Below are 26349 nucleotides of genomic sequence, written 5' to 3'. Positions count from 1 at the left end.
GAGTCCTTTATTTCCTAGTTTATTTTTATACCCTTAAACAATTCCTTCCATAAAAAGTAGCTCTCATATTAGTACGTAATTTTATATTTTCCATGGAAGGCAATATGGGCGATGATATTAAGCATGACAGGAAGAGTCTGTCGGAAATCTCCAGTAAATTCAAAAATTATCCCGCCCATGAGAGCAAAGGAGTTTCTAAGGCCTTTTAATGTTCTGTCCACGGCCTCTATGTGTGTTTTATGGCTCATGGTGCATTCGTGCCACATAATCAATGAGGCGTTTTGCAATAATTAACCATTTTTAGCGGATAGAACATATTGATTGTTGTTCAAGATTTATGAATAACGGAAGTTTAAAAGATAAATATGCAGTTTTTTCATCCTTTAGAAGAGTTGCACCAATTCCTGACGAAGCAACTTCTATTGCTATCTTCCCTGATTGTATTATTTTAGCAAGAATAAAATTTGCTAGACACGTTTTGCCAGTACCCTGGCGCATCCAAAAAAATGTTGTTCTTGTTATTATTCACGCTATAACTCGCCCTTGTTTATGTGTTCCAGCTTAGCTAAATATTAAATAACCTTCTCTATTATAAGTAAGTAATAATTTTTTTTTTTTTTTTTATTTACGCTTGTAAGTCGGTTAAAAATTAAAATTTTCTGATTTTTTTACAAACCATCCTCACTGGATTACCTTCAAAGTGGTTCCCCAACATATTTTTATTTATCAGATTAAGGAACCTCGAAAAGGATCAACCGATTCTATTTATCTGAAAATTTACACATTTGTGAGGGAAACACACATATTTGTTTTTCAGGATGAAATGGCAGCTCTTGAATCTCTTCAGCTTGCTCTTTGTATTAAATGCCGAAAATTTGTTTGTTTTCATACTTATTGAAATTTGGCTCGTAAACGTCGGATCTTCTTAGAACTTTCTGAGAACTCATAGAGCGCAGCGATGTCGCTTTGGGAGGTCATCAGTCCTTGCAAAAGCAATATTTTGCACCCTTTTTATTTGATATCTTGAGTCATTCCATATCTCAGTCCGAGTTGCAGCGAACGGCGACAAATCAACTCACCACGGTTTTTATGTACACTCTCAGCTACGGCTGTTATATTTTCTTCAATTCGTGCTGGACGTGGTCTATTTGATCAAATATTATCCCTTAATGAATGCTGTGTATCAAGATAGGTGTTAGTCTTTCTACGATGAAATGCCAAATAATGCTGAACAAAAATAACATGACAGCTTGAATCGACACATAATTCTCTCAGAAGCCGAAATGAATGAGAGCCTAGTTCCAATGTATTTAATAACAGCCACGCAGAGGTGGGTTAGTCTAAAAGAAAGCGTGTAGATGATTTCAACTCGCCATATTTCAGAGAACTTCCCGAATCTACATTTGAGAAAGTACCAATTCAACGATAACTATTTAGAATTACTATATAACTAGAGAGTGACGAATATTCCGGAATGTGAGGACTTCAAAAGACTTCTTAAAATTTACCCACAGTGTATAAAAACTTTGAAATAGCATCGATGTTGAGTTCATAACAGTGCACTGTTCTATACTAAACTCAGAGGAAGACTCTGTTAAGCCCACAATCACTTTTCCTATAGCAATCTGCGGATTTGAGCCAAGATAGAGAGTAGGTAACCTTTTGGGTGCAATAACAAATATTAGTTTGGCAATTCCACGGGAATAATAAAATAGTGTTCTAATTTCAATTCCAGCGTCCGGCCTCGAATATCAATAGAAAAGATTTAATTGTAAGAACAATATGTATGACTCTTTGGAAAATGTTCGGATTATCGTAAGAAGAACACTTTGACTATCTTGGAGCTTGCTTACTTACTGTGCACTTATTTTGTTACAATCGTAAATAAAGAGTTTTGCATTCTTTTGCTTTCACCATAAAATTGCACATTGTTACTCTGCTCAATTAGAAAAAACGCAACACTCAAATTTCCCGTAGACTGTAAATTTGCTTATTACCGAATATAATTATACCATATCTAAGCACGTTGCATGAGGTAAAAACAATTATTTTTACCTAAACCATTTAATTTGATTTACAGAAAATTTTATACAGATTTACATAAAAAGCATCAAAGCTTCGAAAAGTATCGCTTGGAAAAAAGTTTACCATTTATTGTAATTAAATTTATTTTGCGCCAAATTTTGTGGAATTTCGCAAAAAAGCGTTTGGGAAATTTAATTAAACCGAAAATTATATTAATTAAAAATATACGGCAAACTCATCATTTTTATAAAACGAAACAAAAACTGTGGTACACAAATTTATAGTGGCTGGAAGCGATAACTTACGAAGTCATTATTCAAATGCCTATACGTGATGTAAATAGCTATAACTTTTACTTGGATTATTAAAAATGGCGAAAACTAAACTCATGTACGTAGGTATATACAAGTTTTTTTATATTTGCAACCAGTTGCTACAGGGTGTTAAAGTTTTGTTCACCTAATGGTTGTACGTATCACCTAAAACTAATCGAGATAGATATGGGGTTATATATATGTATACAATATAAATGATCAGGATGATGAGAAAAGTTGAAATTCGGTTGACTGTCTATCTGTCCGTCAATGCAATCTGTAACTTGAGTTAAAATTGAGTTATCTCGATGAAGCTTCGTATGCCGGTAGATGGGCGTAATAGGACCCCTGCCACGCCATTAACCGAAAACAATAAAGTGGCATAACTTAACACTAACTTAAGGTATAAAGCTGTTATTTGATATAGGGGATCGCAGTAGCAAGAAAATGGGCGTGGCCCGCCCTCCAACAAGCTTTGTGTACATATCTCATAAAGCCGAAGACGCGGGAGACCAGCCAACACATGGAGACGGAAAGTCGAAGCAGAAGCTCAAAGAAGTGAGTATTCTTGGAGAGAAATTAATTTCAAAGCTTTAAATAAAATTAATTATAATTTGTTTATTGAGGCCCTATGTTCCACCTAGAAACTACGGGGAAATATATATACATATACTCCTCAATACGCCTAAGACATTAAATTTTACCTCCGAGATGGTATAGAGAGCTTTATGGGAGCCGGTGTGAAAATTGGACGATCCGGCACAGCCCACTTTTTGGTGAAATCCGATATCTCGGGACTCGACCCACCGATTTCAACAAAATTTGGTACGTGGCATTCTTCTTACATTTTTATATAACAACGTTAAAATGGACGAAATCGGGTAATTGCCATCCTATTATAATGGTATGTCATGTCATGTCATATGTGAGTCCATTAGCCTTTATAGAAGCTACAGCTGGAAGTTTGCCTAATTTATAGTTATGAAGTACTTTGCGTTATCCTGTGTTCCTCTGCCTGGTTTTGAGAGAAGCACAACTTTGATTTCTTTCTAGCTTTTTGTGACATAATCATTTTGAAAGGGCTGTCAGTAAAGCAAACTTTTTTCTGTGTGGTTTAAGGTCGCTTTAAAAGCTCTTCAGAACATGTTGCACACAAGTGCAAATATACATTACAGATACAATCACCATTAGCCAACCAATACACTCAGGTAATAAATGTATTTTATAATATTTTAAATACGACACAATTAATGTATATATTATATATAGTTGTACGTAAATTCTTTAAAAGAAAAAAATTCCTGAAATTAATACAATTTATATTATTTTTCTGTCTAAACCCGAAACATTTCTTTTACATATCATCGCAATAAAATAAATGATATTTTTTTTTTTAGAAGTAAAAAATGGCGACAAATTAATTTTCACCGTTCACCGAATGTGAGAGGCACACAGAGGCGCATAGTTTAATGAACAAACCATTCACCTGCGCAAATGTGTTTCGAATTATCACGTTTTAAATTAATAAATTACCATAATCAATAGCAATTGCATATTAGAGTGTAAGTATATTGATAAAAACAGCAATAAAAAAGGTGTCAATAAACAATTAAAGGTTTTGTCGTTTTAATTTATGGTCCTTTCACAGAGATATCACTAAAACACATTCATCGTTTGCGAAGAAATATTTTTCAATATCAAACACTCTCTTTAAAAATTTCAAAATTAATTTATATATTTAAACTAATAGATTTATGCAACAAAGTATAATCTATTGACAGAAAAAATGTTCATAAAACTACACCACTGGACATTTTAAATTATATTTGTTTAAACAAATTACTAGATATCGCTTTGTATATATTATTTACGGCAATATGAGTGTTTCTAACTCATCCTGTGTCCGTAGCTGTTCTTCAATCTGCTGCTGGAGAAAATTATTCGAGCTGCAGAACTGAATCAAGCAATCTTTTATAAGAGTGTACAGCTAATGGCGTATGCTGATGATATTGTTATCATCGGCCACAACACCCGCGACGTTAGTTCTGCTTTCTTCAGACTGAACAAGGAAGCAACGCAAATGGGTCTGGAAGTGATAGAGGGCAAGACGAAATATCTCCTGTCATCAAACAAACAGTCGTCGCACTCGCGACTTGGCTCTCACGTCACTGTTGACAGTCATAACTTTTAAGTTGGAGATAAATTCGTCTATTTATGAACCAGCATTAACACCACCAACAATGTCAGCCTGGAAATCCAACGCAGGAAAACTCTTGCCAACAGGTGCTACTTCGGACTGAGTAGGCAATTGAGAAGCTAAGTCCTCTCTCGACGAACAAAAGCCAAACTCTATAAGTCGATCATAATTCCCGTCCTGCTATATGGTGCAGAGGCTTGGACGATGACAACAACTGATGAGTCGGCGTTGCGAGTTTTTGAGAGAAAATTTCTGCGAAAGATTTACGGCCCTTTGCGCGTTGGCCACGGCGAATATCGCATTCGGTAGTTCAGCGAATTAAGAGACAGCGGCTACGCTGGCTAGGTCATGTTGTTCCAGCTCTGAAATTATTCGACGCAGTACCCGCCGGAGGAAGCAGAGGAAGAGGAAGACCCCCACTTCGTTGGAAGAACTAAGTGGAGAAGGACCTGGCTTCGCTTGGAATATCCAATTAGCGCCACGTTGCGAAAAGAAGAAACGACTGGCGCGCTGCTGTTAACTCGGCTATTATCGCGGCATAAGCGGTGTCTACGCGAATTAAGAAGAAGAAGAAAGGCACAAAAATATTAAAATATTTTACTTATTTTATTTAACTATTTACTATAATTTTTTTTAATAATTATGGCCGCTATTATGCTTTTCAACTCAACTGCAGTAAGGTCTAAACCATCAGAACTTCCAAAAATGAAAAAAGCATCCATGAAATGGTTTGAAAAACAACGAGCAAAGAATTTACCTATCACGACTGATATGCTCAAGGTAAAGAACAAATTTTTCTGTGCAAAAGTACAGGAAAAGCCAGGTGATTTTCGTACTACAAAGTGTGGATCACAAATTTCGAAAACAGATATGGAATACGAACAATGAAATATGTGGTGAAAAACTTTCGTATAATACTCATTCAGTTAACCCATTTTTGCAAAACTTAAACAAAAAAATTACTGGTTTAGATTTGATCAAGGAGCAGATATACAGTGACGATGAGCCTGGCCTCTTTTTGAAGATTTTGCCTGATAGAACTCTTGTGCGCTCAAAAGAAACCTCAGCTCCGGGACATAAAATCAAATAAAAGTGCTTGGGTGACCTTGGCTTTATTTGAAGAATGGTTTCACGAAAACTTTGTTCTAGTTCTTTAAAATGCAGGTAAAAGAGTTTCTCCGTGGCGAAAATCTTCCCGAAAAGGCTATTTAACTTATAGATAATGCTCCCTGTCACCACAAAGAAAGGGAGTTAAAGAGTTCTGATGGTCAAATATTGGTACTACTGTTATACAGCCCATGGACCAGAATGTCATAAGGCTTATGAAAATGAACTACAAAACAAGCCGTTTAGGTCACATCATTCGACGAGGAAAATCAGTAAATGAAGCTCTGAAAAGCATCAGTTTGAAAGACGCAATATGTTTTTTTATCTAATGCGTGAAATGCATTTAATGTGTCTCCAAATCCGTCATCTTTGCAAAAATTGTTTGACATGACAACCGAATGGAATAATGAAGATGACAACACTCTTTCAGAGTTACGTTTACAGCTAGCTGAAGATACATCAACTCAAAGTTGTTAATATTGCTTAAACTTCAATTCAACCGAATTGAAATAACCGTAGCAGAGGTATATGTTGACCACATAAACTTTGGAATATGAGTTTTTTTTTATAAAGGAATCACCATAATATTTTTATATATTTTATTGTTAAGGCAAATAGGCTTAGAAAGAACGCAGAATTTAACATTTGCCTAGCTCGATGAATTGTCTCAGTTCGGACCAGAAATTATATATACATACATATAAATAATCTGGACGACAAAGAAAGTTGAATTTTGGACTGTTTGTCTGTCCGCAGTTCAAGCGCTACTTGAAAAAAAAAACTGAGACATCGACATGAAACTTAGTATATTCGTATGTGTTCCAAAGAAATTTAAGGGAGGTTGGCATTGGAGAAAAGCGAAGTGCCATTGATATTTTTATAAAATGTCGTTAATCGAGAACTATTACCAGACGAAATATTATATAGTAATAAAACTAAATGTACTGATAGTACATGACCTATGAGTTTATCTAATAAGATGTCTAGTAATACATTACAAAGTATATCGTCCTTAAATTCCTTCCTTAACCGAATATAAAGTACCTGTGTTTGGGTTGGCTCCTCAAAGTTTAAATCTTATTAATAATCTGCGAAATTTGTCTTAATTACAAAAGATACGACAGTTCGAGGATCATTGCTGCCATTTAACCTTCTCTGGCTTCACTTCAGAGATATTAAAAAGTCCGCAGTAACCACTAATAAGTACAGCAGTTAACTATTTACAAAAAATTTGCTCTATAGAAAAAAATAATATCTTTCTCATTAAAATTTCTTAAAATATAGCAACTTTTCTTCAAATTTGTTTGTGATAACTATTACTAGTGGGTGAGTTTAATTTAAGTTCTAAAAGATGGTATGAATAGCAAGTTCACAGCGTCCTCACTGCCTAAGCAGAAGCTCAGACTTAACTTGAACAAAACTTAAAGAGATCAAAAGATATTAAAAACAAGTAAAAACGCCCCCTTTAACAATTATACTCTTCACAGGTGTATTTTTTATAGTAAATGCAGGGCATAAAAAAACTTATGTTTTAATTTTGATGGATCCGCTTAGGTTGGTCAAAAGTAAGGGTTTTAAGCTTGATTGGTAGAGCTATATTTGATAGCGGTTCGATCTGAACAATATGTTCCGAAAATGTGGTATTGCCTTGAGTAATAAATTATGCCTTATTTTGTGAAGATACTTTGTCAAATAAAAATGTTGTCAATAAAAAAAATTAAGCTTGTTCGGTCAGTTTGTATGGAAGCTATATGCTATAGTTGTCCGATATAGGCGGTTCACATGCTCATCATTTATATAAGTATATGCTTTATAGGATTCCTCACTTTCTTAGTGTTAAAACATTGTGACAAACTTTATATACCCTGTTATGTAGAACTAAACATAAAGCTACACACTTTAGTGCTTATTTCCTTATATAACGGATGATCGCTGTAGAGGTACTTTTTCCAGTAACTCTTTTGAGAGCGCAAGCGTGAGTCGTGTCAAGCTGTCATGTTATGTTTGTTCAGTACTGTTTGGCATTTCATAATGGCAAAACTTTCGCCTAAACAATTTTTACAAATCCTTCAACTTTATTACAAAAATTCATTTTCTGTAAAGAATGTGGTCAACATAATCGACCTACTGAGCGTACTATTCGCAACACCATCACCAATCTTGAGACCCAACATTCATTTTTGGATAATATTCGATCGAATAGACCACGTTCAGCACGCAGTGAAGCAAATATAGCAGCCGTAGCTGAGAGTGTACACGAAGACCGTGGAGAGTCGTTTTGGTGCCGATGGCAGCAACTCGGACTGACATATGACACGACTTGGCGCATTTTACGTCGGGATTTTAAAACCTGCTTATGTAAGAACAGAAGCTCGACCTTCACTAGTGACATCACTCCAATGTATGGGCTCTTGAAAATATTCAAGAAGATCTGTTCAGCGATAAGGCCCATTGCTGGCACAATAGGTATTTAAACAAGCAAAATCACCACACTCGAGAAGGGCAAACTGAATAGATTCAAGAGCTGCCATTTAATCCAGAAAAAATAACGATTTTGTAAGGTTTGTGGGCCTATGGGCCGTTTTCGGTCCATATTTCTTTGAAAATCATGCCGATGCGAATGTAACCGCCGATGGCAACGGTCGCCATCATGATAACCGAATATTTGATGACTGGAATTGAAGCGCGTGATCTCGGCAACATTTGGTTTCAACGAGACGACGCCATATCTCATACATCGCATCAATCAATGGTTCTATTGAGAGAACACTTCGATGAGCAGAAAATTTCGCGTTTAGTGCCGGCCGGTTGACCACCAAGGTCGAGTGATATCACACTGTTAGACTTTTTCCCGTAGGGTTATGCAAAATCTAAAGCCTATGCGAACAATCCCGTTTCGATTCAGGCTTTGGAGTAAAACATTACGCATGTTGTTCGCCAGTTACCAGTCGAAATACTTGAATGGGTCATCGCATTTTGATCCCAACGGACGGAGGCAATCTTCAAAAAATAAATGACATAGAGTATTCTTTCGAATGATATTAAACATTCCTCAATAAATTAGAAGTCTCTGTGTTGCTTCTTTAGAAAGTAGGGAACCTCGAAATGGATCACTCTTTATATATAAACTCTAAACTAGCCCAAGCATCACATACTAAATTGTGAAGAAATAGTTTATATTTCATAATTTTATTGCTAAAGTCTTCAGATATCGATTTCCATAAATTTCACCACAAATCTCAAACTTTAATCATGCTAATAAACCGTTGAGGTGGGCGCTTAGAGCAAGCCCATACCTGGGTGAAAGTAACTTGAGCAAACGCAAGCATAAAACTAAAACAAATTTGTTGCTTTGTCCATTGAACAAATCAAGCAACCATAAACTGGAAAACGTACAGCCAACCAAAACAAATATAGAGCAACAACTGAAAATAAAGCTTCTTAATCAAACAAATAGAAAAAGCATGTTTGCTGAAATGAAAATATAGAAAAAGTCGATATGGAGCGGTATATGTTTATATTTAAAACCATGGACAACATCGACATCAACAGTAACACAATAAGAACTTCGCAAAATCGACGAAAAATAATAAAAAAGGCATAGAAAATAAACGCCGGAAAGAATTATTCGTTGAAAAAATTTACAAAACACAAACGAAAACATACACAGCCGAAAACGGGGAATTGTACTGCAAGAGAATCTCAAAAAAAAGGGAAAACAAAGTTGAAACGTTGGGAAGGTCGTGTTGGGTACAAGGGGACCACGTGAATAAATGCGTTTGTATTTCGCGCCACCAGCACCCTCACAAGCCTGCACCCTTTTCCAGTAATTTTGCGGCTAAAACACAACTGCAATGGCGCTGAGTGTATAAATGTGGTGGGAGGGGGAATGCTGCTGGTGCGCGCACTGTGAGCGATGTCTTTCTTCACCAAACTAGTGTCCCTGGCGCTCGTGGTAATCTGTGGCCTTGTCGATTTGAAAGGTCTGCGCGCATTTTTCTGAATCAGCGCGCTTTTGTTGGTGTTGTTGTTGTTGCTGTTGCTGTTGCTGTGAAACCAATGCTCGACAAGTAAACTATTGTGTGTGCGGCCAGTTATTGTTACGAGCGTTTTTTTATGCTTACCACTATTTCTATTATTGTTGTTGTTGTGTGTTGTTGTTGCCATTGTAGTAGATTAATGGGGTCAATTTGCATATGACGCGGTTAGAGGCGTCCATAAAGCATGGTCGAAGTGTGCCGCACTTCTGATGTTCCTAAACGAATTACCACTTTCAGTCATCACGACCGCCGCCGAGGCAAACGTAAATGCAATACGCCACCAGAGCAACAAACAAATGCAAACGCCAGCGCAGTCACTATGAATGCCTGCAACACAAAATAGAAGAAAATAGAGTGCAACTACAACAGTGCGGCAACAAATCGACTTGCCCGACAAGAGCACAAGAACACAAGCGCAAAGTCATGGAAAAAGCTGTACAAGCGCTCACACGCATACATCCATACAAATACCGTTGCGAATTTAGCTGTGACATTTGGCTCAGCTGCAAGTGTACAAACGGGCAATTGTTGTTGCTGCCCTTTTCCATCAGATACAAAGCACTTTTTCGCAATTTTTCCACTGCACATTTTTCATGGCGCTGCACAGAAGATTGCGAGCAAAACTGAAAAGCGTAAATGCACAAATAAGCAAAAACTTTGCGTGAAATTCCACGAATAAAAGAAAACGAATTGAATGCGCACTGGTGTGTGCGAATATTGTGGCGCGGAAATCAAATCAATTCTCATATTTCGCCACAATAAATCCGTTGCGAGCACTTCGCGCGACTTTGGAAATGTTATTCAACAGCTAATAAATTGAGATTTTCAGCTGCTCATTAACCATGAAATTTATTGGCACCCTTTTTATTCGTGCAAAATTTTGATTAAACTGTGACGGGTTACACTCTAGGCCATTATTAGTACAAAAATGTTGCCTGACCTCGCTTCTGCATTGGTTAAGTATGCAAGTAATCATTTGAATTGCAACAGCTAAGATTATATTGTATACAAAGTGTAAAGCAGGCACAGCAGCAGTAGCAATTTACACAAAGAAATTACAGCCTAAGAAACATTCTTTAGACCGAAAACTGAAAAACGTTAATTGCACCGAATACTGGCGCATTTTTTAGAGCATAGTACACGCAACAAGACCGCGTCAGGAAAATCCCCGAGGCTTATTTGGATAGAGTGGACAACTAAGAATCGTACCCAGTACCAGGGACCTCTCTAACGGCTCTGGAACACCTCCTCTGCTTTAGTCCGGCTTTATCCAGAACTCGACTTAGATGGGATTTCTGGCAGACACTTTTGAAAAAAATTAAAATTTCAATCAAAATTTGGCTTACCGACGAACAAAAATCAAATTCTGCCAGTCACTTATCATCCCCGTCTTGCTACGAGGGCTGCTATATACATTTCTGGCCTAATAATGAAAATAGGCAAATGTTTTTTTTTTTTTCATTGGATTTGACTCGTCTTGGAAACCCCACACGGTCGATTGCTGTTTTGTTTCGGGCTCATACGCATAGATCCATGATTTGTCACCTGTGACGGTCCTATAAACGTCTTTTGAAGCACCGCGATCGTATTTTTTCAGCATTTCTTTACACCAATACAAACGAGCCTTTTTTTGAGCGATTGTCAAATTGTGCGGGATCCAACGCGAAAAAAATCTTTTTTACGACCAGGTGTTCATGCAATATCGAATGTATGCTGGTGGGAGAAAAGCATAGGCATGCCTCTATCTGAAGGTATGTTACATGACGGTCTTGCATTATCAGTTCACGTACGGTATCGATGTTTTCTGGCACAACGGTTTGAGCGAGCGTCGGCCACGATTGATTTCGTTGTAACAGTTTTTCACAGTGCTATAGGATGGTGCTTCATATCCATACAAACAACTTAATATTTGCTGCGATCGTTCAGGCCACAGACTTTTCAGTACTACAAGGTGTGTTCCAAAACAAACAGAACTTAGAAAAAAAACGGAACAAATGGTTTTTCGGCAAAATAAATTTATTTTATTTTGCACGGTCCAAAAGCATGTCGAACGAGTGTTTTAGCTCGTTGGCCGGTGTGGCTGCCAGTATGCCGGTGCAAGCCCTTTGAATGGACTCTACGTGTGCATAACGCTTTCCTTTCATGGGCAAATGAATTTTGCGAAAAGGAAGAAGTCGCACGGTGCCATATCATATGAATACGGAGAGTGGATAATGGTTAAAATGTGATTTTTGGTCAAATAATTTTTGGTCGTCAGTCAATTTGTGCGGAACAAACCGTGCTCACACCTTTCGTAAGCCCAATGTTCCGTCGAAATGCGATAAATCGATGTTTTGAAGATGTTCAATTCCATTTCCATGAATTTCAATCATGATTTTAGCTGATTTTTGATAAATTCACGCAGTTCAGTTTCGTTGGAATTTCCGGTGATCACGGATTTCGATTGGTCCACATGTTAATTGTCATTTATGTCCCCACGACCACTTTGAAAACGTTGAAACCACTCGTACACTCTGCTACGAGATAGGTAATCATCGCCATAAACTTGTTTCATCAATTGAACCGTTTCGTTTTAAAACAAAATTTAATGTTGGCTCTTTGTTCGAAGCTCATTTTCGCATCGATAACACAAACACACTGACACTTAAAATGCAACAACGTCACTTCCAGTGGATGAAATGTCATAAAATTCTCACTTGACAAACGACACTCACTCGAAAGATAGCAGATTCTAACACACCAGTCGATATAGATGGCGCCACCAGGGGGCGCTAGATTCAAAAAGTCCTGTTTACTTTGGAACGCTTCTTGTATGTACAATTATACAAGCATAATTCACAGTTGAAGAATATAAGTGTTTGAAATAGAACTGACACAATTTGAAATACTCTGGCCAGATGTTGTAAATTAAAATTGCGCTTTAAAAATAATAAAAAAATAATTTAACTCAAATTTTATTAAAACAGCTTTAATTTACTTTACCAATTGATGTGAGTTAATTGCTTTTGACTGCAAATGGAGTGTTTTAAAATAATATTGATCAATTAATTTATGTACATATCTTTACTTGTACATACCATCTCAAACCTCATATCAAAAAACAGATATACGTTGAAGTACATATATGTATGGTAAATACATAATTGTAAATAAAAGAACGTTTTATGAAAACCATTTCATTTCAGTAAAATGCAGTATCACTTGGATGAGTGTGCACACAGCAGCCATCGAAAAAAGTATATAGCACACTTTTTCCTTATGATAACAAGATTGTAAATATTGAAATAGCGATTATATAATGCATATGCAAGCTCTACACTCCGCACAGTTTTAATTTATTTGATTTAAATAAAGGATTAACGAAATAATTTCAAAAGGCAGCTGTCATGTACAAGCTAATATACATTTGTGATGGGCATACGTGCTGTTTTTGTTGACATAAACGTTTCATTTACACTTTATTTGGTTTGGTATTTACATATAAAATTCAACATGTACTTCTTTTTCAAGTGCGCTGTTAAACGGTAATCCACTGTAACAGTAATCAGTGTCAGTTTAATACAAGTTTTACATTCGATAATTGCTTTACAGCGCCTTAAATAGTTACAGGATTTCAATCAATTCGAAATAACATTAATTTTACAGCAACAATGTTCGCTCAACATCGCTTTTATCAATTACAGTTTGTTATTGAGCGAGTTCCTGTAAGAGCGAATACATAAACATTAGCAGAGTATGTTGGTAATTTTATAAGCGGTACCAGAAATCATTAACATTTCCTGTTAAGGTTAATGTTATCGTCCTTTCAAATTGCCTGCTTACAGTCCAAAACATAGTATACAGTGCTTATATTGGTTACTCGTATATGCATGCACACGTTGTGCAAAGTATGTAAACGATGTTTCATTTAACATTCTTTGCTCTCGATCTGTCTCTGTTTATATTTATAAAATATGAATGAAGAGCAGCTACTTAACATAACTTATTTCATATTAACATTTGGATAATGCCGTGCACATTCAAATATAATTTCACTAGTTCGTTTAACATAAACTTTAGGTTACAATTAATTTATTTGGATTTAACAAAATGTATACTGATAACATTTAACAATACAAAAACAGCTTTTTGAGATCGCATTATTGAACATTAGTTTATATGTATGATATAAATCTTTTATATCTATAGAATGACTGCGGTGATTTTTATTAAAAAGAAAATGGTGTTATGGTTTGAATAAATAGTTATACTAGAAGTAAATTTTGGGCATTTTTGAATTTAATTAAAAAAAAAACCAAAATAAATGAACAAAATCGGATGAAAACTTTTTACAATAAAACTTAATATCATGTTTTCAAACAGGTTGATCCTGTACTCTTTTAATTATATCTGAAATTCTTAATGACCTATTTCAGGGAGCATTTTGTTGAAAAATATGTGGTAATTGAAAATAAATATAATCGGTTCAACTACCTCGTTTTTTTGCAATGTAAATTTTTTAAAATTTTAGCAAGATTAATGCGTACAGTATTGGCTATAATTTAGTTCGAGAAAAATGTTGTATGTAAAAATGTCGGTACTTACTAATCTGGGCTAGGTACTTTTTGCACCTAAAGTAACTGTAGCTCTTAAAATAATTTTAATTTTTTTTAGGGTCTAAACTTTTATGAAAAAAAAATCAATTCTTTCAAAATTCTAGAGTAGAATACCCCCTTAAGTGATAGACGAAGTTGAGATGTATGAGAGCTAGCGGAAAAGAAATCTGTACTAAAAAAAAATTCTAAAGATTACATATGTACATTTCACAGAATACTTCTGACTCATTTTTCCATAAGCTCGGTATGCTTGGTCTAACATTTTTTTTTTGATATTAATAATATGAAAAAAATCAGTTCCTTTTAATAATAGAACAAAAAATTTCCTAACCTCAACTTCTTACGTTTGTTTCGATAAATTTTCGTAACTTCGTTCTCATTAGTGGTGCTAAGCGAACGGAAGTCCGTCCTCCTCAAAAGAGACTAACTAACTGAAGAAATAAGTGGCATATTTAAAATAAGATGCATAAGGCTCAGAGCACTACAATGAGGAGTTAAGGATCATTAATTAAAAAATAATAATAATGTTTACAATGCAGTTTTGCATATTTTTCTAAATTTTATCCGTATTTATTAATTACATACAACTGCTGTGTCCTTAATAAAATAATTATTCTTTTGTGAATAGTAAATAAGCTTGGTTTTTTATCTCATCCAAATATATATTTATAAATAATGATGTGAATGCCAGAACTGCAACTTTCTAGATTTACCTCAACAAATCATACTTATCTGAAAATGTATTGTTGCCTCACTTTAGTGTGGCATTTTAAAATTATTGCACACACATTAACTTGTAAATAAGTTGGACAATAACATTTTGCACGGATTACCCAGACAACTGGCCTATATGATTACACCAAAGAGGCGAGGTATTTGACATTTTAATGCGCGTATTATTCAAATTGCATTTGACACTTTGGCCATGACTGAAAAGGAGTGTTAACTGCGGTGAGAGCGCTCTGAGTAATAAGAGCGCTGAGCGCCAGCATCGAGAAGAGGAAACAAATTATGAGATGCTGCGACAAAACTACAAAAGAGAGGCACATTTTGTTCAGCATCCATTTGGAGCACTGAGAATACCACGTTTTACTCACGCCTTCAAACAAGCATAAACACGAGTATTAACTCTCTACTTTATCCGCGCGTAGTAAAACTACAAGCTTGTAAGCGACTCTCTGCAGTTCCAATGCTCTCAAATTCGCTCTGAAAAGCAGACAAAGCAAAGAGCAAGTTACTTCTCAACTTCAGCTGCAATCGCTTCTTGACTGAAGCTCTAAAAACGATGCATCAAAAAAACGAGCAGCTTTGACGAATGAGCGAAACAATAAATTTACAAAAGCAACAAAGCTGATGTGTTTGCAAGAAGCACAACTGAAGTATCAAATGCTCGTTTGAACAGCATTTGGAGCAATAAAATCCATTGGTATAACCACTGTTGATGGAGCTTAAGTTGGCGTTGGCTACAAAAGAAATACAGCCAGCCAGCCAGCCAGCCAGAGCAGCAGCTGGTGATGTTGCAAAGGAATTTTGGCACAGACTCGTCTCGCACTCAATGCGCTGCCACTCGATGCTATTTGACGGCTGGGATTTACAACGACACGAACGACGGAGCTCACGAAGTGTTTGGGAAAAAATCTGCCTCAGTCTTTGATATCATCTGACGTTGTTGATACGCAGCTCCGGCCGGTCGGTAACGCGTTCAAACGTAAACGAGATTTTTATACGTAAACCATTGGAACATTCGGTGTGTCGGCAAATAATAGACGAGTCTTAAAGAAAAATGTCGTAAATACTGTGAGTTTTTCGCAAGTGTTAAAAATCGTGTTGGAAATGCTAAAAATTTTATATGTATGCGTATAAATATGTGTGCAGTTAACGCTAGACAAAGCTAAGGTTCAAAGATTCGGCTTTACAGTGCCGTGTCAAGTCCTACGCTACTATGTTTCTAAGCTGAAAGGATGTGATGCCTCGATCTTGCTTTGAAAGTATGTTTGTGTATTTTTTAAATTTTCATTTTCGGTTAAAATAATATCGCTATTAAAGAAATTGAACATTCGAAACTCTTTAATACCGTATATATGTTTATCACAACAAACACAACACATCTGCGCCTCACAGCTGTCATTCAACTCCTGACCCGACTGATGTCAGTGAATTTCTGTTTGCGCTTTAATGTCAACATGATATCAATTGATACATGAATACATATATATTTGACATCCAATTATACACATGTGCATTGTTGTTGGCTACAAGGACATTGCACTCATGGTGCACGTGTCCTTCTACTCACTACAATTTCGACAGTCTCTTTCTAGTATCGTCATTCATTTTCATTTCTATGTCAATGCATTTGTTGCCTTTGAATTTTCATTCCATTTGTTGTGCTTTCAATTTTTTATTTCTTTTTGCTTTCTCACTTTTCTACTACTAACGACAATTTCTTTCAGTCGTTGCTTATATGCGAGCAGTTTTGGATCGCTGTCCTTCCTGCTGATTTCGTTTGTGCATACAGATATGCCTGATGGCGCATATATACATATGTACATATGTACATATGGCATACATATTTATGTATGTATCTACATGTGCTTGTGTGTGCCATCGACATGCTAAGCAATTTCTTTGCATTTTTCTTCCTTCCTCTTTGAAATGCAGTTCCTCCATAGAGTGGTTTCTTTGCCGAGAAATTTCAATGCTCTCGCTTAGAATGTTGTTTTCCTTTCTTATTTATGGAAATCAGGTCAAAAGTATCGAACGTGCAACAGTTCTTATTTAAATCAATTTTCGTGCAACAAAAACTTTGGGTAAAAGTTCACGGTGTCGCCCAGAGACATATTTGGCAAGCCAAAGCAAACACGTAATGTACGATTATATGTAAATTTAGACAACAATCATGTGTATCTTGTTGCATCATCATTGCAAATGTTCATTTTGCAACCATTGAAGTTTGTGTGAATAAAAATTCTTTAAATTTTTCATCCAACTTTGACAGCGTTTTTTTTTCTAATATTTTGATATACTGAATTGACAACTAGTTATTATAGGTCACTGAGTACTAAACTGTTTCCGCTGAAAATTATGATGGCGTCAAAGGATGCTGATAATTAAAAACAAACTCTTTTCAGTACATTCAAAGCAACAATCGAAACTATTTACGGTCAACTTTTCAGTCGACTGCTGGCCCTAGTTAATTGGAAAATTTTTCTTCTAAAAATGTGATGTTTGCTTTTAAACTACAAGAAATAGTACCAGCGATGAAAAATTCATATTTTCGACAACACTTATACATATATGGCAACTTCCATCAGATTCGATATTTCAACTTCAGAAAGGTTGTACCAATATTTTTAGTCTGAAAAATTTCTATCCAAGTTCATTACAAATTTTTTTATTTGAGCATAAAGATAATGATGGATTAAGCACTTTCTGCCAAGAGACTACTTTTCTAAACTTACTGATGCAGCCAATCAATTCATTGTTCTATATATTGTATGATAAACATATGTACAGCTGTTGACAACTAACTAGAAACGCTACAAAGTTTGAAGTAAATGGTGTTATTTTTCAATAAATCACTTATTTTTACTGTTTTCCCACATTTTATTGAAACTTACGTTAAACTTAAACTCTAATAGTAAAAATTGTAATTAAAAATCATTTTTTAAGATTTTAACAAAAATGTGTAGAATCAACGATTTTAGTGCGTTAGTAAATGAAAATAGTTAGAAACGAAACTATTTCATAAGCAAAAATACTGTTATTAAAAAGAAATGCTTGCTTTCAGTTAGTATTTTGTTAACTAACCCTTTTACTTTAATATTGCTTTACATCGATTGCGAATTGGCATTTTAAGACTCTGACAGCGCACTACTGATGTTGCTTGCATGCCGTCTTATTTTTTTCAAAATGAGCACTCATATTTTTGATATCTTTGGTACCTACAGTTTTTTTGACATCAACTCAGATGTGTTCTCTTCAGGCCACTCAAAAACATTCATAGAATTTTAAACAAAAAGCTTTTGTGTCAACTTTTCCGTATGCTTTGGATTGTTATTTTGTTGGAATTTTCATATAATAGGCAAATTTCTTCTTAGTACATGGCAGAATGACATTTTTTAGAGTGTCGACGCATTTCTCCTTTTTTAAAATTACATCAATCGTGTGCTCCACACCTACAGAATTCCAGGAAAAACATTCCCATACCATGATTGATCCTCCACCATGCTTCACTACGCGTGAAACTTAGCGAGGATCAAATTCTTGATAGATTGGTCGGCGAACATACCATCGACCATCAGGATCTATGCTATTAATATCGCTCCAAACTAGATACTGGCCTTAATTTGTTGTCCAAGATCAATATGAGTTGAAAAGTCTACGCGTTGTTTACTTTGAAATTGTTTTCTTGGATATTTGAACATTGCATTTGTCTTGAGTTTTATTTAGAATGCCAGTGGAACTCTTTTTTGGGTATCTTCGGGCGTTGGTAGTAATTCAGCGGTCTATTTCTGTTGAAGCTTTTAAAGTTTTTTTTGCGTGTAATATTGAAAATAGTTTTAAAATTATGTACATATTTAAGGGCATTGAAAACAATTTTTTTGACCTGATTCAAAATTGCTTTGTACGTCTTTTCAGACTGACCAAGGTCAAAAATGTAACCAAGTAGGGCAGATGTACTTTTTCTCATTAAAAAACTTGGATAATACATTTTAATATATTTTAAAGCACAACTTTGAAACACATCCTTACCAGAAATTAATATTATTATTTATAAATATTAGCACCAGAAGGAATTTTAATACTTTAAAAAACTGTTTCTAATTAGCTGTCGCACTTAATCCACGTTCACATCGTAACGCATTAACTATTTGGGAAAAAATTAACATAACTTCAACTATAAAACTGAGCGAATTTAGTAGTACATTGAGTAACACAAACAATGCAAGGCTTTTATGAACATAAATAATGGTATACCAAAACATTTAATCATTATACTTATCAGCACCTTACAAAAAGGGAGAATTTCTAATTAGCAGTCAACAGCTGTATATAAATGAAATATGTATATTAGAATGTCCGTTATTTCTCCAGTTGACCTTTTTTCGCAAACGCTCCCAGAAATTTCACTTTTTACCCTAAAAAGTGTATTGAGGCTCAGAAATATAGTAACTGAATATTCATACAGTACACAGTGGCGTATGAGCAACACATGTATGAATGCTCTGTACAATTCATGCATAATTTAAACGAAACTTTTAACCCTCCCATGCCCGACGCTGTCAATAGGCAACATGCAATTATGCTGTTATGACTCCTTATTATTTTCGAAAACGTGTTTTTTGTGCAGTAGACTAAGGTTTCGTGTATGCATATACCAAGAATCAACGAAAAAGTCTTGTAATTGATCAGTTGTGAGCTATTATCACGTGAACACATTTTTTTTAAATAGCCTGTGCAAAATAGCAAAATAAAAAGTTGAATAAAACAGTTTTTGTGTTACATAGTAAGTGAATTTTGTAACCAAATACAGAGATTACAATAAAACAAAAATAGGCAATAAAAATTAACTCAAGTTTGACCACAGTACTTTGTCAAACTCTTTATTGCCTATAAGCAACATCCTGTAACTCTCAAATCAGTACTCCTTGGAGTTTGAAATTTTGGTCGGTTCATATTAAGGTCGCGATTAAAACATATCTGTACTCAAATTTTTTTAGTCTCGCTCATATTATGTCGGCCATGAGAGGGTTAATGAAATGAAATGAAAATATTGTTAATAATTTTTTTTCGTTGAGCGCAACATTTTGTTTTAGAATACAAATTTTTGTTGTTATATTTATTTGCTTTCATTTTAGGTTTATTTGTTTAATGCACATTATCATAAAACACTATATTTAATGCATTGGAAGAGAAATATGTTTTATCCACTTTTAAAATTGAAAACAAAAGAGCTCGTTTATATGCGATACTTTTTTTTAGAGAAAAAACTGGGAAGTAGCATATTTCAGTATATCTGTATCTTTCAATTGGATACATCTTTCTATATAGAAATCTCTTAAATATTAATTTCTTAACATATTTTTAAAGATTGGTATTCATACATTATTTTTGTTTCAAATTAATTAACTAAATAGTTTATCCACTCTCGCTTCTGAGTGATTGCTTTCTTCAGACTGTCCACTTACCGACAATACAGGTACGAGTTAAAAGTTTGGCCGTTGGTGAGCAGCAGAGACTCCTAGCAGTAACAGTCCCTGCTAATCACACCAAACCCAAATAATATTTTTTAATCAAGACATAACTTCTGGAAAATCTCAATAGCGCTTCAATATTGGTCGGAGATAATCAACGTTGGCCATATAATATGACATTGCATTAAAGCATAGCAAGTCTGCTTGTGAAAATATGTGAAGAAAAATTCACTGATAGAAAAGGAGTCGTCATTCAATAATATCGAATGTCAATACTCACGATCAGTTTCACACTCAGTTTGTGATTATTTTGCTTAGATGAAGTTATTTTTGTCTTTGGTATTTCTACTGAGAAAATGAAAATATTAAAAAGAAGCTGTTAATTTGGCCAGTATATTTAATGCCGATCAAAGTCATGAGAGAAAATGATCTAAGTGTAAAATATATAGATAGTCTCTGACTAAGTTTTGATTGATATTTGTCATCTAACAGAAAGTCATATTTAAACTTATTTTAGTTACTGTGTTTAATTTTTGCAAGTTGCAAATTTTTGTTAATTAAACATTGAATTAAGCAATTACAGCAGCTGACACTGAGTGACTGTTTTCAGTTTTCTTGATCAACAGGTTATAGAGTGTGTTTCTTCTATATTCTATTACTATTATTACAGAGCCTTAAGCTTGTGAGTGTTTATGTTTGTTACTTCTTCACGACTAAACGGCTGCAGCGATTTAAAAACAAAATTTACATAAAGTTAGCTGAAATCCTGGATTAACACATAGACTACGCTTTATTGTAAGAAAGTATATTGAACAAAGAGAGCATCTTTTGTACGTTCTGCATGTTTGTTCCTCTAGAGATAAATTAACTTAAGAGATTTGATTTTAGAAATTCAATAAATAAAAAGTAGCTTAAAATAAAAATAGGTAATAAATTTCATTTTAAATGAATAGGGAAGTATTGAAAGGATTCTCTCTGAATTTAAACTGCATATTCCATACATTGACCGCTTTTGCTTTCGTTTAAAGGTAAATAGATCTTGGGGAAACATATTCGCTACCTAGAGGCTTGAACATTTTTTATTGGATTTGTATAATTTTAGACCGAAGGGTGGCATACTTTAAAGATATTATTATTGCAAAACTTTATTCCATTATATTAATTACTTCTTGATTTTTGTACTAGAAATTGGAAGAATCAAATGAAATTTTAAATTATGTTATAAGGGAAGTAGACGTGGTTACGTTCCCATTTCGCCCATTTCCACACTGTTACATAGAAATATAAGAATAACGCTTCGAACTAAATTTAATCGAAATCAATCAACTATTTACCCTGTAAATTTTGTCAAATTCCCTCGATCTTTCAAGGGTACCCTCCCATAAGTTGAATCTCTAAGTTGGTGTGCCTGTCATACTGACGCGTAACTCGGACATGCCCAAACTACGCAAAGACTCCAAGATACGTTTCAAGTGCTAAGCTGACAGATCGCCCAGCTCGCCATTCTTACTGGAGCGACTTAAGGAAAAACAGCTTTTATACCTAGAATCCCTATAATAGTCACAAACTTACGCTTCCAGTTCAAGTCAAGGACAAACTCTAAAAGTAGCCGGCATTCACCTGGGAACACCTTGCTTAAACTAAAAATTTAAATTTGCTGACCTGACAGTACTGATAGTTCTATTTAGACCAAAATTATAAATTTTATAATTTTTTAAATTACTTTTATTTAATGGCATTAAAATTTAGTTGAAAATAGTACATCTTTTCAAATATCCAGAAAGACAACTGTGGATCAGCAACACTAACAAATATTATAGTTTTTAAAATAATTTTTCACTAATCAGCTACTTATTTTGGAAATTAATTTATTAAAATTCTTTCAGTTAATACATAGGAAATATAATGACAGTGTATATATGCATATGTGTGCAGCTTCACATAACTACTGAATACCAGATATGTAAAAATTAGTTCCAAAACAATTATTAGTGCAACAGTGTAATAATTACATCCATTGCCTAATACCGTAAGTCTTATTTAGTAGTTGGAATATAAATTAATTAATTAATAGAGCACTAAATCAATGGAACTAATTAATATTACAAAATTTAACAGCTGAACTGAGAATTCAATTAATTTAATTTAGAGTGAAGGCATTTAAGTGCTTTTAGGATGCGACTGCCACATGCTGAGTTACAGTTTATTGAAAAACAACAGTATATACATATAAGTATATATATATATATATATATATACTATGAGCAAAACAAAACGATGTTAATAATTTTAAAATTCTTAATTTTTTCTTCAAAATTTTTGTCATCCCTCTCAAATCCTCCTTGGCCTTAATACAATTTGGACAAATAGGTTTTCGCGCCAAATTTACATCAAAAAGTCTTACTCTTGTTTGCCCACAGTAGCATATATTATATTCATATTAGTGAAAATAAAACACAAGTCATTTGAAGATCTTTCTGGAATAAAATATCTAAGTATAGATTGTCTTACTTTAGCGGTAAATACAAGTGACAAAAGAACCTTTCAAGTCACCGCCTAGAAACTTGTGAAAGCTTTCATGGATTATGAAAATATACGCAAAAACCTATTTATACACACCATTGAAGGCTAAAATATGCAAATGTCATTTAGTTTCGCATAATTACCCTGAACAAAAATTAGTCACGAAATTTCTAGTGAAGCAAACTTTTACAAATACAAATTAAAATTTTCGAAACAACCAAATGTTAAACGTGTTGCTAAACATACGCGTCACATGTCGCTATTAAATAGAAATTTATTGTATAAATACCCTACATGTTAATTAATTACCGCTTAAAAACTGCATAATTGGCATTTCTGTGCTGCATAAATATATAGTAATTATTTAAATGCTTTCATGCGCATGTATTAGTTTAGTGGGTGCAAATACAAACGCACACAAAGCCGCTAGGAAATAAATGTGCTCGTAAACATAAAGTTTGCACAGGTTTTCCAAGCGAATTCGCATGAAATGTCATGAATCTGTATAAAAGCGCACTACACTGCGTATGAGTAATCTCCAAAATGCGCAGAAAATTACGCACTAATTGAATACACCAGGTATGACCACAACAAACGAGGGGAGTAGAAAAGAGTGTTCCGTAAGGCACCTGAGTAGTTGAACAGTGGTTTGCATGAACAATGTAGGCTGAGACTGCACATCACTACGGTAGTCGAAAAAGTCTTTTCGTATTTCCAATCAAACTTCAACTTATTTTTTTTTTTATATTTATACTAATAAACCAATAAGCAAACATATACCAATATGGTCCACCACTTTATTTTTCTGCTAGAGACATTATTCCATTAGTGTGAAACTTTCATCAGTGTAAATCGGAATTTCGAAATTTCCAGAATAGAAGCGAGCGAACCATTGTTGTGCTACACGAACTTATCGTCTCCGTAAACTTCACAAACTTCATTGGTGGCTTGCGTGTTTTTTTCCCTTTTTATATATCAATTGCAAAATATAGCGATTTTCTTAAATATTTTCACTCATTTTTGAACACCTGGAAATTTTTTTCACCTTCCCCGAATTTAAGTTTTTTTGGTCAAATCCTTAAAACCTCACCTTTCCAATACACAAAATACGAAAGGACTTTTTCGACTACCCAATATATACTCGTATACGAGTAGTAACGTGTCCGTTATTTCGCAAGCAAATTTTTTTGCTGAGTTCCTAGTTTTGCCCTGAAATAATTATCGCAACTTATCGGGCTGTCTATTTTTAATTTAAAAGTTTCTAAATCACGCTACTTTTAATCAAATTTTAAAAATAAACTTTCTACTTCATAAAATAGTATTATAATACAACATTATTTAGCTACACATATTCTTTTATTTTCATTTTTCTCCCAAACCTAATCCCTTAAAAGTTATTTGCATTTAAAAATAAACATCAACCCTGAACATTGCATTCATCTGGTACACCATAGCGCATGAGTAACACACAATTTGTGAAGCACTTGCAAGTTAGCAAAAAAGTCAACACAATATGTACATATCGTCACCTAAAATGCAAAATAACGTAACATCACTTTTCAAAGTTTACATGCGCAAAGGAAGAAATATGTAAATATATTTTCACCAACAATATATACATTTATATTTTAATCTCTTAAATAATTTGAAAAAGTATTATTTTATCTATATTAATGGGAATAAGTTTTACGTCAAATTTCAAGAAATGCGGTCACATCGTACTTAATTTGCTGGTAATATTTTGGCATACATCTTTGGAAGCATTATCAAATTCCTATCCATATTACAGCATAAAATCGAATAAAGCGCAATCTATTAACCATTATATAACTATTAATACTCACATTAATTTATGTATTTGAGGAAATATATATAAATATAGAGATCAGGAAACACACTTGCCATCATAGAAATCGTCAAATTGCCTTTGAACAATCAAACGAGGGCAATTACGAAAAAGGCATAAATTAAATAACGAACAGAAAAAAAATCAAAACAGCTGTTGGCTAAATTAGCGTCCGACAATTACATATACTGATATGCTCTGCCCACATATACATACATACGTCCACAATTTGCCATCATTCAGCCTTGCTAATTTGCATTTATTTATTTTCGTTTTTTCGCCTGTGTGTAAATGGAAATTTTCAATGAAATTAAGCCGTGGGCGTTTATTATTGCCCTCTCTATGGCCAGAAAAAGTACAAATTAATACATGCACATTTATGTGTTGATATTTGCTAAACTGCAGTAATTTATTTGGCTTGTGCACCGAGTTTAGCTATCAACCACAAGCGCGGTAAAAGCCAATGAAAACTAATGTATGGCGCTTTCACATGCATATATGAGCGCATGTACATATAAAATGCCAACACATCACGTCACAAAATGCCAGTGCTCGGTGACTAAAGCCAGCGCCACTATTACTTAGTACAAACTAAAAACTAAATAAATCCAAATATAATATTGTGTATGCGGCACGTGAACTACTCGGTGCAGCAGTTTGACCACAATGTCGCGCAATATGTGTTACTCGGCACACTGTGCCAAGCATGCCATGGCTAACCCACGGCAATATTTGTGCTTCCCATGCTTAGCCCTTGTCGGCATATACATATTGTGGCTGGTTTTTGTGCAGATATCGCCGGTGATAAAGAGCCATGTCATCAAATGGCTGACATTAGGCACTGAAAGAAAATTGGTGACAAGTTGAAAAGCGAAAATAATATGAAGCGAATATAAATGTGCTCGAAAAAATTTCGAAGATAATTAAGCAACCTTTATGTTTTCATTATTGATCTAGTACGAGTAAAATATGCGAAAAATTCTACGAAAGCTTTTTGTTGGTTATAATTCTTCAGAATATATCGATGTTATGATTGTTCAATTACATTCAGTGGAGAAATTATATTTTGACTGTTTCTTCCTTAAGCCAAATACAAGTTTAAAATTTGGGGTTCGATGAAGTAGCTTTAATATGGCAGATATCATCGGCAGCTTTCAAATAATCATATTAGTTTGATTCTTATTGTACTGTATTAAATGTATCCAAAATAATATTTAATGATTCTGACTTCGCAAACGCTCAATGTAAATTACTTCATAAAATAAGATAAGTAAAAATAATCAATAAGGCTATTTCACAGTATCTGTTTGAAATCTTTATTTTATCCTTCTCTGGTGGAGAAATACTTTTTTACCGCTTAGATTGGAGCAGTGTTTAAGCTTCCCGTTTTTTATAAAAACATATAATTTATTTCGAGTATCAGCTTTTGTATGCAAAATAGCGAAGAATTTGGGAATCAGCGTTAGCCAATAAAATCTGGGAAAAAGTGAAAACAATAGAGCTCA

The 26349-nt window shown here is 34.4% G+C and overlaps 1 protein-coding gene across 1 annotated transcript in view; it reads left to right on the top strand.

The window, feature by feature from the left end:
* The first annotated feature begins 15853 nt into the window (after positions 1-15853).
* LOC105234167 (uncharacterized) overlaps positions 15854-26349 on the top strand; it is a 138466-nt gene continuing 127970 nt past the window's right edge. The window contains exon 1 of the mRNA XM_011216452.4: positions 15854-16266. The gene's annotated coding sequence lies outside the window, so the exon portion shown is untranslated. The remainder of the gene's footprint in view (positions 16267-26349) is intronic.

This window comes from Bactrocera dorsalis, chromosome 2 (genome assembly GCF_023373825.1).
Source record: "Bactrocera dorsalis isolate Fly_Bdor chromosome 2, ASM2337382v1, whole genome shotgun sequence".
Classification (NCBI taxonomy): domain Eukaryota; kingdom Metazoa; phylum Arthropoda; class Insecta; order Diptera; family Tephritidae; genus Bactrocera; species Bactrocera dorsalis.
Note: the sequence above shows the minus strand (reverse complement) of the source record. Positions and strands in the feature narration are given on the sequence as shown.